Source organism: Pseudophryne corroboree, chromosome 9, assembly GCF_028390025.1.
Source record: "Pseudophryne corroboree isolate aPseCor3 chromosome 9, aPseCor3.hap2, whole genome shotgun sequence".
Lineage (NCBI taxonomy): Eukaryota > Metazoa > Chordata > Amphibia > Anura > Myobatrachidae > Pseudophryne > Pseudophryne corroboree.
Window position 1 is genome coordinate 125,245,778 of NC_086452.1, and position 14,106 is coordinate 125,259,883.

General features: G+C 45.5%; 1 protein-coding gene and 1 long non-coding RNA gene across 2 annotated transcripts in view; one reads left to right on the forward strand and one right to left on the reverse strand.

The window, feature by feature from the left end:
- Positions 1 to 14,106, forward strand: part of LOC134956782 (uncharacterized) — a 156,373-nt gene that overhangs the window by 135,457 nt on the left and 6,810 nt on the right. The window lies entirely within an intron of this gene.
- LOC134956781 (uncharacterized) overlaps positions 9,181 to 14,106 on the reverse strand; it is a 55,867-nt gene continuing 50,941 nt past the window's right edge. The window contains exon 15 of the mRNA XM_063938735.1: positions 9,181 to 9,373. The gene's annotated coding sequence lies outside the window, so the exon portion shown is untranslated. The remainder of the gene's footprint in view (positions 9,374 to 14,106) is intronic.

Here is a 14,106-nt window from a genome sequence, read left to right on the forward strand (position 1 = left end):
ACACTGATGGCGCGCACTGGCCCTGTTTTAAATATGGGTGGGGGGCGCCAATGCTGCTTCTTACACACAGCGCTAAAATGTCTAGTTACGGCACTGGTTTTTGCAGTACCAGATAAGCAGAAATACTGGGATGTATTGCTTACCAGTAATTCAGGATTACTGGTAGAAGTCAGTGAGTGCTGGAGATGATAAATGCACTGGGGTCAAACAGCAGAATATTAGCCAGAGAGATACTTAGGGAGGTCTCAGCATGATAATGGACAACAAAGCACTGACAACCAGGAACTGCTTTCCCAGGAAGTTTTTATCCTTGGGTTGTCAATGATTGGTTTGTGCAGTGCTACAGCATACCTCCCAACTTTCTGAGTTCCTAATGAGGGACATGCCGCGCCGAAGGCGTGTCCGAACCCGGAAAAGGGTTGGGGCCTCATGTTAGGAGGCGGACCTCGGGTGATGGGGGTGGAGCATCGCACAACAATCCCCGTTTTTTGCTATTTTGGGGGCGTGCCCAGCGCTCCTTGAGCAGCTGGGCAGCCCCTTCCTCTCCTCCCTGCACTGTTTAGACGCTGTTTGCAAAGCAGAGCAGCAGTGATCACTGGTCCCCCCCCCCCCCCGCCTGCAGGACACTGCGACCATCGGGACGGACGGACAGCGGGACAGTGTCCGAATAGCGGGACGGTCTCGCTGAAATCGGGACATGTGGGAGGTATGCTACAGTACCACCCATACCTCCCCAACTGGTGCTTGTGGGTTTGTGTCACAGAACAAGATGGCAGCTTCCAGCACTGGCTCCACGTTTGATGCTGATCACCAGGACCACCGCTGGGAGTGAGCAACAGCGGCCGCGATCAGCAGCATGGGAGTGAGAAAGCGTCTGGCTGGGAAAGGAGAAGTGAGTGAGCACCCAGCAGGGCAAAACAGTTACCAGTAGGTTGTTGTACATGTGGGAGGAATCATTGTATAACTTGTCAGTTTTTAAAACACAATAACTCAACCTCTGTTCATTGGGTTCTTCCTTTACCATGCACAGTTTCAATAATTGCCAAAATTCCTATATTGTGTATCTGATCCAATCTATAGATTGTAAGCTTGCGAGCAGGGCCTTCCTACCTCTATGTCTGTCTGTTTTTACCCAGTTTTGTTCTATTACTGTTGTTCTAATTGTAAAGTGCAATGGAATATGCTGCACTATATAAGAATCTGTTACTAAATAAATAATCAGTTGTAAATGTGGAGTGCAGTATGTGGGAAGGACTAGCAATACTCTTAATACTAAATGTTTGAAATAATAGCAGAAAACACAGTATTTCTCAGCAGAGGCGCCACTCGCCTCTTATGCACCCTGTGTGGCCGTGAGTGCAAAGGGAGTGTGGCTCCGCAGGAGGGTATGGCTTCTGGGGAGGGGTGTAGCTAAGTGCCTCGACCCCTGTTTTTATCACTCTGGGAGTCCGAGAGTTGCGGCCTGCCCCCGGAGACTAGCATGTCTGCAGTGATGGCTCCTACATGGAGACAGGAGCCAGGTTGCTGCACCTAATATTACAATGCAGCATCCGGCTTCTGTCACTGAGCAGGAGCTGGCACTTTGATGTCAGAATAGATACCTTTTACTGGCGGCTGTCATGATCCCGACAGCGTTATCCCGGCCACCAGTATTCTCAGAGCGGGGCGACTGCGGGAAAGCTACTTGCGTGCTCGCTGTGGCCACGGTGGCTTGCTGCGCTCACCACAGGATCTATTCTCCCTCTATGGGTGACATGGATAGTCAGTTTATTTTCCCTTTGAAGAATCTGCCACAGGAAAGGCAGAGAAACCGGTCATGGTGACTGTACTGCAGATTTACCTCTCATTTTTCAAAACTTCCTATTGCTGTATTAACTGTGGATTTGCTACCTGGATCATTGTGGAGCTGGTATCAGGAACACTGTGGGCTCATCATTATCCAACCCCAACCCCCTCCCTCTGCTCAGCATTATCAGGTACACATGATTACCTCATACTTGCCTACTTTTGAAAACTAAAATCAGGGAGATTACAGTAGCATGTGCCGTGCAAAGCGCGGCGTGCCGCCATGGGGGCGTGTCTAGTTCCACATATAGGCGTGCCTATGCTTAAATGCTTGTTGTTGCAAGATATTTCTATATAACATTAGTAACAATATATTTTGGGAAGTTTTGCAAGTATTGATACTAACATTACTGCCTGAAATACAGGGTTTCTTATTTACAATATGTTTTCACTATGATATTTCTTTTCTTCTCACTCAGCACAATATACATGGTAAATGTGATGTCTACTGTATGCAATAAATTCCAAATGAAAGTTGACCGTGTGTGAATTCATCCCTAAACATATAAGTAAATGATTATTTTGGTGTTGTAGATGTTATTTTTATTATGAACACTGGATTATCTGCATCTTGTAGGCACGACCTATATTTATTGGATGTGCTATTTTCCATTCCATTGCAGCATTAACCAAATCATTACAGATGCCAGCTGCTCTAATTAAACAAATGTGTTTAACTACAGAAAGATTACTAATAACAATTCTTACACCAGCAGCAACAGCAGCAGCAGAGGCATGCTTTGGGTCAGTGCACTCCAGCACAGATAAGAGGAGTGTGTGATCAGGTACTGCTATCTCTCTCTCTCTCTCAGGGGATACACAAGGGGGGTAATGAGAGCTGTCAGCAGTGATTCCTGAGCAACTACAGCAACTCACTGTTCTTGCAAAGAAACTCCTTAGTGTCACCCCTGACAGAATCTGAAGAATCCGGGAGAATTGACCTATAAAGCAGGGGATCAGGAGATTTATGGCTGAAACGGGAGGCTCCCGCAGGATGCGGGAGGGTAGGCAACTATGGATTACCTTGAGCCTGCAGGGCTGGGAATACTGTCAATCAGCAGGACACTCCTATCTCCTGCTGTGTTGTGCAACTACCTGGAGTCATTTAAGCGTTAAGGAGATGTTAAATGAAAAAGCCGTCTGTGTGCATCATTCAGGACTATTGGTTTGCGTTCACATCGAGTGCGTGATTGTTCCCATTGGACATTTCATAAAACACCAGCTGGTCATCCAAGTGTTCCATACTAAATACTCAATCATTATTATACAGTATCATGGTAATTTGTGACTTTGTTCTTGTACACCAGCAACACTTTATTGTTTACTTATGCTCAACAGTTTTTCTCCTTAATACATTTCTGGCCATTTTTTGTTTAAATATATATACCTTGGAAGCATTAGGATTGCCCTGATGATCTAATTAACTTTGCGGCACTGACCTTAATTAAATATGCATATTTTTTTATTGTGAGTAATAAATTGGTTTTATTTTTATGTGGTTATTATAGCGCTATTTTTATTGAGGTGTTATCCTTACTATAAAAAATTGATTATAAACTGCACAAAATAAAGAACTCCTAATGCAAGCACTGTTTCAATGGTGGGAACAATGGCCCTCATTCCGAGTTGATCGCTCGCTGCTGATTTTCACAGCGTTGCGATCAGGCTAAAAATCGGCATTTCTGCGCATGCGCATGGTGCGCAGCGCGCACGCACTAAGTACTTTCACACAAAACTATGCAGTTTTACAGAAGGCCGAGCGACGTTTTTCCATCGCTCGAGTGATCGTAGTGTGATTGACAGGAAGTGGGTGTTTCTGGGCGGAAACTGACCGTTTTCAGGGAGTGTGCTAAAAAACGCAGGCGTGCCAGGTAAAAACGCAGGAGTGGCTGGAGAAACGGGGGAGTGGCTGGCCGAACGCAGGGCGTGTTTGTGACGTCAAACCAGGAACTAAACAGACTGCATTCATTGCAAGTTAGGAGTAAGTATCGAGCCACTCTGAAACTGCATGAAATTTTTTAGTAGCAGAACTGCTAACCTTTCATTCGCACTTCTGCTAAGCTAAGATACACTCACTGAGGGTGGCGGTCTAGCGTGTGCACTGCTGCTAATAGCAGCTAGCGAGCGATCAACTTGGAATGAGGGCCAATATACTGTATACACATTGTCAACACTAAGCAGGCTTTCAACCATTGCTTCCATTATACAACACGGTACTGCTATACAATTATTAGCTGATAACTTCCCTGTTGTTGTCTGGAGAGTTATTTTTTCTTTATGTGATTATTCCATACTATATCGTATCATATAAAAGGGAATTTTAAATGCAGTTATTTTGATATTTTGGAAGATATATCCTATACCCAGTAACCCAGAGGCGGAACTACCGCCAGTGCAAGCAGTGCGTTGCACTGGGGCCCGCCTCTGTCCAGGGGCCCAAGCATGTAATGAGTCAAACTGACTCATTACATGCCGCTGTGCGCTGCGGGAAACCGCTGCCCGCTGCGCACAGCCGCCCACAGAGGAGAAGAGCAGCGGCACGGACGGGGGGGAAGGAGGAGGAGGGAGGTGAAGGAGGGAGCCGCAGTAGCGCTTTGTTACTGGTGGAGGCGCTACTGCTGCTGCCCCTCTGCTTCACTATAGGCTGTCTTCCGAGAACAGCCTATAGTGAAGCAGAGGGGCAGCAGCAGCAGCGCCTCTACCAATAACACAGCGCTGCTGTGGCTCCCTCCTCCACCTCCTCTACTGCCCGGGAATCGTCAAGCTGCACGAGGAGCCTGAGCCAGCGGAGATGGTAAGTATGATTCTACTTTCTTTCTGTCTCTTTATTTCTTTCTTTCTTTCTGTCTCTTTCTTCCTTTATTTGTTGGGACTGCCTGCCGTTATGTGTAAAAATGGGGGACTGCCTGCCGCAATGTGTAAAAAGGGGGGACTGCCTGCCGCTACGTGTAAAAAGGGGGGACTGCCTGCCGCTACGTGTAAAAATGGGGGACTGCCTGCCGCAATGTGTAAAAATGGGGGACTGGGGAAATCCAAAAGATGGATGTGGGCTCTGATTAATTGAGAAAAAATGTTTTAATAAAAAGAAAAAACAGTATTGTTTTTATATAAAAAATATATATATTATAATTTGTACAATTTTTCAAAAAGGTACTAATCACCCTTCTGGCTGCCCACAATGGTGGACCTGGGTACCCACCGTATTAAGCAGAAAATAAAAGAAAATATGTGGGCGCTCGGAGGGGATGATTATACAACGGCTGCTGGTTTTGTAAACATACAAATTAGTTTATTGGTAAAATATTATTTCTAAAAGATAAATAGACACTGGATGGCTGAATGCCTTTACATTGCATGTGCACGGTTAGAAATAAAAAATAAATAAAACATATATATAAAATACAAAACTGTGTCCTAGGCCTCAGGACTTGCTGGTAATTAGACACAACTTAATGTGTTGATTTTTTGCACACAAAAGCCAGCTGTTAGATGGCTATAAAAAGTTAGTGCATATTGAGCTCAAGGTGCAAAATTGAAAAAAAGGCTGGTTAATACTTGTAAAGCCTATTGATACTTCACCAATGTTGAACTGGTATGAAGAGAGTTCATGTGTAAACTTGTAGTGATGCTGGCTGAGCTGGGTCCACCTGTCTCACGTCCGTGAGCTTTGTTTGATTCACTGACCAGTTGCGTGGCCGACCGCTCTGCGGCGGTTCCCTGGGGCAAGTCCTGCCGTTGGTGGTACAGTGTGCTAGCGGCTGACACTGGGCCAGGGTAGGACGGAGAGCAGAGAGTCCCACGTGCAAGTCCTGGGTAGCAGGGGACGCTGTAGTGCCGCGTTACGCGACTTCCGGGTTTGGGGCTTCCGGCTTCCGGTTGCATTCCACCTGCGTTCCACAGTCGAATAGATCACCTGACGCGTTTCTCCACCTCCAAAATGGGCGGTTTCATCAGAGGTATGATGAAACCGCCCATTTTGGAGGCGGAGAAACGCGTCAGGTGATCTATTCGACTGTGGAACGCAGGTGGAATGCAACCGGAAGCCCCGAACCCGGAAGTCGCGTAACGCGGCACTACAGCGTCCCCTGCTACCCAGGACTTTCACGTGGGACTCTCTGCTCTCCGTCCTACCCTGGCCCAGTGTCAGCTGCTAGAACACTCTACCACCAACGGCAGGACTTGCCCCAGGGAACCGCCGCAGAGCGGTCGGCCACGCAACTGGTCAGTGAATCAAACAAAGCTCACGGACGTGAGACAGGTGGACCCAGCTCAGCCAGCATCACTACAAGTTTACACTTGAACTCTCTTCATACCAGTTCAACATTGGTGAAATATCAACAGGCTTTACAAGTATTAGCCAGCCTATTTTTCAATTTTGCACTTTGAGCTCAATATGCACTAACTTTTTACAGCTATCTAACAGCTGGCTTTTGTATGCAAAAAATCAACACATTAAAATGGGGGACTGCCTGCCGCAATGTGTAACAAGGGGGGACTGCCTGCCGCAATGTGTAAAAATGGGGAATCTGCCTGCCGCTATGTGTAAAAAGGGAGAATCTGCCTGCCGTAAAGTGTAAAAATGGGGAATCTGCCTGACGCAATGTGTAAAAAGGGAGAATCTGCCTGCCGTAAAGTGTAAAAATGGGGAATCTGCCTGACGCAATGTGTAAAAACGGGGGACTGCCTGCCGCAACGTGTAAAAAGGGGACGCTGTCTGCCGTAATGTGTAACAAGGGCATGCTGTCTGCCGTAATGTGTAACAAGGGCACGCTGTCTGCCGTAATGTGTAACAAGGGCACGCTGTCTGCCGTAATGTGTAACAAGGGCACGCTGTCTGCCGTAATGTGTAACAAGGGTACGCTGTCTGCCGTAATGTGTAACAAGGGTACGCTGTCTGCTGTAATGTGTAACAAGGGCATGCTGTCTGCCGTAATGTGTAACAAGGGCATGCTGTCTGCCGTAATGTGTAACAAGGGTACGCTGTCTGCTGTAATGTGTAACAAGGGCATGCTGTCTGCCGTAATGTGTAACAAGGGCATGCTGTCTGCCGTAATGTGTAACAAGGGCATGCTGTCTGCCGTAATGTGTAACAAGGGCATGCTGTCTGCCGTAATGTGTAACAAGGGTACGCTGTCTGCCGTAATGTGTAACAAGGGCATGCTGTCTGCCGTAATGTGTAACAAGGGCATGCTGTCTGCCGTAATGTGTAACAAGGGCACGCTGTCTGCCGTAATGTGTAACAAGGGCACGCTGTCTGCCGTAATGTGTAACAAGGGCACGCTGTCTGCCGTAATGTGTAACAAGGGCACGCTGTCTGCCGTAATGTGTAACAAGGGTACGCTGTCTGCCGTAATGTGTTACCAGGGCACGCTGTCTGCCGTAATGTGTAAAAAGTTTACGCTGTCTGCCGTTATGTGTAAAAAGTGTACACTGTCTGCCGTAATGTGTAAAAAGGGGACGCTGTCTGCCGTTATGTGTAAAAAGTGTACGCTGTCTGCCGCTATGTTTAACAAGGGCACGCTGTCTGCCGTTATGTGTAAAAAGTGTACGCTGTCTGCCGTAATGTGTAAAAAGTGCACGCTGTCTGCCGAAATGTATAAAAAGTGCACGCTGTCTGCCGCTATGTGTAACAAGGGCACGCTGTCTGCCGTTATGTGTAAAAAGGGGACGCTGTCTGCCTTAATGTGTAAAAAGGGGGACACTGTCTGCAGTAATGTGTAAAAAGGGGACGCTGTCTGCCGTAATGTGTAAAAAGAGGAATCTGTTCGCTGTAAGGTGTAAAAGGATCTCTACTTGGTGTAATGGTTCTACTGTGCCGCGTAATTTGAAGAATGGAGACTACTGTGCACCGTTTTATGAATTGGTATTATTTTGTGGCCACACCCCTTCCCCACGAAGCCACGCCACTATGTATTTTTGCGCGCGCCCCTGTTTTGCATGCAGGGGTGGGGCTCCGTTGCCGTTTCTTGCACACAGTGCTAAAATGTCTAGTTACGGCACTGTTGCTAGGTATCCATTTCTCTGGCCCTGAGCAGGTCCCCCTCACCAGATCCTCTCAAGGGGTGAGGGGGTGGACTTGGATGGGATGGGTAGGGGGGGGCAAAGCATTTTGTCGCACCAGGGCCCACCGATTGCTAGTTCCGCCACTGCCTATACCCAATAAATAGCTGTATAATCCTCAGGTGTCACAGAGGGACTGGATTGTCAGTTTCAGTACTACACTGTGTTACACACATTATTATAAATAGAATATGTAGTACAGTGACATGTATAGACTGCATCGGGCTATACATTGTACATCGTATCTCAATAAGTTAAAAAGTAATAATATTTAGGACATCATTTAGTGTCATTTGGGCACAAATATGTAGGTGTATAATTAAGAATGGAAAAATATCTTCCTACACTTTTATCTTAGGCTGCTTAAGATACTCAAATTGCACTGTTTATGTATCATAGTATGTTACAAGCATTTATTTCTGTACATTTAGAATTGATCAGCATGTGCTTAATCATATTTGCTACAATTCCAATGTAAGACCCTATGGGGCATATTTAACAATAACAGGAATTTTGACCCATTAAATAACATTTCTTATTACCACATATTAGGACATTGTTTACAGGTGACTGCTTGCACGTGACATACATTTCTGCATTACTTGTCAATGAGGAAGCACTTTGAATGTAATTAGGTGCTAACAGTGGCTATTATGTAACATCTCATTGTATTTCTGTCCAGTAATATAACTCAGGACACTTTGCATACAGTGCTACAGTAATTTCTTGTTAAAATTGAACTCAGAGAAATTGTGTAGGCCCATGATTCCCAAACTTCTTTGAATCACCGCGCCCTATATCAGAATTTTTGTCATTATACCCCTAGGACAAAGTTTCTTATTGGGAAATTATAAATAAATAAGTAAATTGTGTTTATATGTCATACTTAGGTTTAATTATATGGTGAGGGACAAGATTCACTTTGTTTGTCCACATATTTATGACTGGCAGACTCCAGCACTGTTTTTGCCTATTACATTGACCATAAATAATTTGCATTGGTTCTCTATCACCAACCCGAGGCATCTACGCAAGTGTCCCAAGACACCCCAGGGTGCCTAGGCACACAATTAGAGAACCACTGGTGGAGGCATCATTTATATTAGCAGACCTTTATATCACAACTGGTTATTAACAAGTATATTTGTTTCCTTTATTTACTGCAGCTGACTAAACCCATTAGAGTGTCCTCTGTTTGCTACTTTGTCTATTTTAATATATAAGGTTTTCTATCTTATTCCTTTGGAGCATTAACTTAACTAATGACAATACACATTTTATTAAATTGCAAGAAATTTATTGATTAAAGAAATCATTCAGGAAATAAAGCAACAATCAAGACTTCTCAAAAACATGGGCGATCCAATGAGAACGAGAATTTCAGAAAATGATTAATATTGGTTTGCAAAGATTCGGAATCAGTTTTCTCCTTTGGAAGCAGATGTGCTTCGGATGGGATCCTGGGACTCTGCAAAATAATATGTAACAATATAAATACATGTAAGAGAACACAGAACCATGATCTTAGAATGAATGCATCAGTCAGTTACCACATGTGATGAACATATAACAGATATGTAAGTGAAGCAGCTTAGTTTTCTCAATACTTTGGAACACAATGAATTTTCTAGCTGTGTCTGATAGATATTCACACTCCCAGGATGCAATGTGTTTGGGAGCCATTATACAGAATACTGCAAGATGCTCTGTGTACAGATGGAGCCATACTCATTGAGCGTGGCTGCATTGCAGACGGGAGTGAGCGGCGTGCCTAGGTGCGCCTGTGCCTCAGCACGCCACAGAGTGCATAGAGACACTGCCATTCACTTTGAATGGGGCGCGTGTGCATCTACGATGCAGGCGTGCCCTTTCGCTCCCGGCGGTCTGCCTCGTCAGCCACGTCCAGGCACAGACGGATCCACGATCAGCGAGGCTCTATCTATATATGCTCTGAGCATTCTCATACTCCTCTATGCTGCACATCTTTGCTGTAATGTGTGGACTGTGTCATTGTAGTACAGTTACACAGCTAATGTTTGTGAAGTCTGGGGTAATTCTAATATCACTGGGGGACAGTTATTAGAGCTCCTGTACTGGAAAAGAAAAGAAAAGGATCCTGCACATAACATGCACCATATGTATGAATACAGTTGTCCTTCTCCCCCCTCTGTGATCAGTGCAGCATTTTGCAGATTCTGTAAGTAAAAGTGGGCGTGGCTTCTATAGGCATCAAATGGAAACAAGTGAGAAATCTATCAAAGCTTTTCCATTTGGTGTCTGGCTGTATTATTCTGGCGCACCTGCAGATTCTATCTAGTCATAGCTGCTCTGAGAGTTATCAATTCATGTTGTATTGACAGAGCAAGAAGCCTCACCATCCTGTACAGTAATCACTGAGCAAATGAATAAACCCATAGTTTACTCACAATGTTAACTTATTCTTTTGCACAGGTGTTGAAAACATCAATATAACAGGGATGCTGAACAAATTACTGGGACTTAGTATATAGATAAACACACATTTCTCATTATTGTATATGAAATGGTAAAACTATGGACCTGGAATAGAAACATATAATCATATTACAATGTTACACATTTATTTAACGTTTGCTTTTTAAAAATCAATGTAATGTAATTGGCTTTAAGCTATTGTGTATTTCTATTGTTTGCTTCCTAAGTATATAACACTAGGGTAAGGGTGCCCATAGTAAGTACTTTGCAGTTAGAGTTGTGCTTGGTCTTGTAACGTCTAAGGTCAGAGCTACAAGTTTGTCAGCGTAACAAGTGGAGCTGACAAATGAAAGGAAGTTCAAAGAGGTGTGTTGGCTTTTGATGTATTGTAACAGGATGAATGGACTCCTGAAAAACCAATTTAGAAGCCATTATCTATCTCAAAGCATCATTAATTTATTGTTTCACTTTTTCTTTTTATGAATTGTAATGGACATATTTATCAACAGGACCTTATTACTAGCAAACTTGGAATTTCACTTGGCAATTGGGCATTAACTAAAATACAAAAGGGTTAGTGTCAGTGATAGCATTGTTCTACTGGAGATAAACCCACATCTGCATGGGGAAGTCCATGGAACACATATTCATACTAGAGATGTGCGGGTTTGGATTTACTCAGTTCTTAATGCCAGAATTAACACGAGTTTGGATTTATTTGGATTTTTCTAATTGGCTATCCAAAACACATGACATCTGAGAGCCAATAAAATGGAGTTTTGATATCTGGGTAAATCCGAGTAAATCCAGATAAATCCGAAACCGCACATAACTAATTCATACCTGTTCTGTTATAACCATAATAGATTGTCTATAACATAATGGTATTTTTTTTTTATCTGGCTCTAAGCTGACACATACCTGAGCACAACTACAGACCAGCCATTACTGTAAGCTAACCCTTATCACTATGGGCCAGTAGTGCCACAACAACAGAGTATTGCCTAGCTGCCCTGGTGATATGTTTTGGTAAAATTGTATTTAAAAATAAGAATTTACTCACCGGTAATTATATTTCTCGTAGTCCGTAGTGGATGCTGGGGACTCCGTAAGGACCATGGGGAATAGACGGGCTCCGCAGGAGACTGGGCACTCTAAAGAAAGATTAGGTACTATCTGGTGTGCACTGGCTCCTCACTCTGTGCCCCTGCTCCAGACGTCAGTTAAGGAAACTGTGCCCGGAAGAGCTGACATTACAAGGAAAGGATTTTGGAATCCAGGGTAAGACTCATACCAGCCACACCAATCACACCGTACAACTACTGATAACTTTTTACCCAGTTAACAGTATGAACAACAACCGAGCATCACTCAATGGATGGCTCATAACAATAACCCTTTTTTAAGCAATAACTATATACACAAGCAATAACTATATACACGTATTGCAGAAAGTCCGCACTTGGGACGGGCGCACAGCATCCACTACGGACTACGAGAAATAGAATTACCGGTGAGTAAATTCTTATTTTCTCTAACGTCCTAGTGGATGCTGGGGACTCCGTAAGGATCATGGGGATTATATCAAAGCTCCCAAACGGGCGGGAGAGTGCGGATGACTCTGCAGCACCGAATGGGCAAACACAAGGTCCTCCTCAGCCAGGGTATCAAACTTCTAGAATTTAGCAAATGTGTTTGATCCCGACCAAGTAGCAGCTCGGCAAAGCTGTAAAGCCGAGACCCCTCGGGCAGCCGCCCAAGAAGAGCCCACCTTCCTTGTGGAATGGGCTTTCTCTGATTTTGGATGCGGCAATCCAGCCGCAGAATGAGCCTGCTGAATCGTGTTACAGATCCAGCGAGCAATAGTTTGCTTTGAAGCAGGAGCACCCAGCTTGTTGGATGCATACAGGATAAACAGCGAGTCAGTCTTCCTGACTCCAGCTGTTCTGGTGACATAAATCTTCAAAGCCCGGACTACGTCCAGCAACTTGGAGTCCTCCAAGTCACGAGTAGCCGCAGGCACCACAACAGGATGGTTTAAATGAAAAGACGACACCACCTTTGGCAGAAATTGTGGACGAGTCCGCAATTCTGCTCTGTCCATATGGAAGATCAGATAGGAACTTTTACATGACAAAGCCGTCAATTCTGACACACGCCTTGCCGATGCCAAGGCCAACAACATGACCACTTTCGATGTGAGATTCTTTAGGTCCACGGTCTTAAGTGGCTCAAACCAGTGGGATTTCAGGAAATCAACACCATATTAAGATCCCATGGTGCCACTGGTGGCACAAAAGGGGTCTGAATATGCAGCACTCCCCCAACAAATGTCTGAACCTCAGGCAGTGAAGCCAGCTCCTTTTGAAAGAAAATGGACAGGGCCGAAATCTGGACCTTTATGGACCCTAATTTTAGGCCCAAAGTCACCCCTGACTGTAGGAAGTGCAGGAATCGACCCAGCTGGAATTCCTCTGTAGGAACCTTCCTGGCCTCACACCAAGCAACATATTTTCGCCATATACGGAGATAATGTTTAGCTGTCACGTCCTTCCTAGCCTTTATCAGCGTAGGAATAACTTCATCCGGAATGCCCTTTTCCGCTAGGATCCGGCGTTCAACCGCCATGCCGTCAAACGCAGCCGCGGTAAGTCTTGGAACAGACAGGGCCCTTGTTGCAACAGGTCCTGTCTGAGAGGCAGAGGCCAGGGGTCATCTGTGATCATCTCTAGTAGTTCTGGGTACCAAGGCCTTCTTGGCCAATCTGGAACAATGAGTATTGTTCTCACTCCTCTTTTTCTTACTATTCTCAGCACCTTGGGTATGAGAGGAAGAGGAGGAAACACATAGACCGACTGGAACACCCACGGTGTTGTTAGTGCGTCCACAGCTAACGCCTGAGGGTTCCTTGACCTGGCGCAATATCTTTTTATCTTTTTGTTGAGGTGGGACGCCATCATGTCCACCTGTGGCAGTTCCCATCGATCTGCGATCTGCGTCAAGACTTCCTGATGAAGTCACCACTCTCCCGGGTGGAGGTCGTGTCTGCTGAGGAAGTCTGCTTCCCAGTTGTCCACTCCCGGAATGAACACTGCTGACAGTGCTAGCACGTGATGCTCCGCCCAACGAAGAATCTTTGTGGCTTCCGCCATTGCCATCCTGCTTCTTGTGCCGCCCTGGCGGTTTACATGGGCGACCGCCGTGATGTTGTCTGACTGAATCAGCACTGGTTGGTCTCGAAGCAGAGGCTCCACTTGACTCAGGGTGTTGTATATGGCCCTAAGTTCCAGCAGATTTATGTGCAGACAAGTCTCCTGACTTGACCACAACCCTTGGAAGTTTCTTCCCTGAGCGACTGCCCCCCATCAGTGGAGGCTTGCATCCATGGTCACCAGGACCCAGTCCTGTATGCTGAACCTGCGGCCCTCGAGGAGGTGGGCACTTTGCAGCCACCACAGAAGAGACACCCTGGCCCTGGAGGACAGGGTGATCAGACAATGCATCTGAAGATGCGACCACGGACCACTTGTCCAACAGATCACACTGAAAGACCCTCGCATGGAATCTGCCGAATGGAATAGCTTCGTATGAGGCCACCATCTTTCCCAGGACACGCGTGCAGTGATGCACCGATACCTGTTTTGGTTTTAGGAGGTCTCTGACCAGAGTCACGAGCTCCTGTGCCTTCTCCTCTGGGAGAAACACCTTCATCTGGACTGTGTCCAGAATCATGCCCAGGAAGGGCAG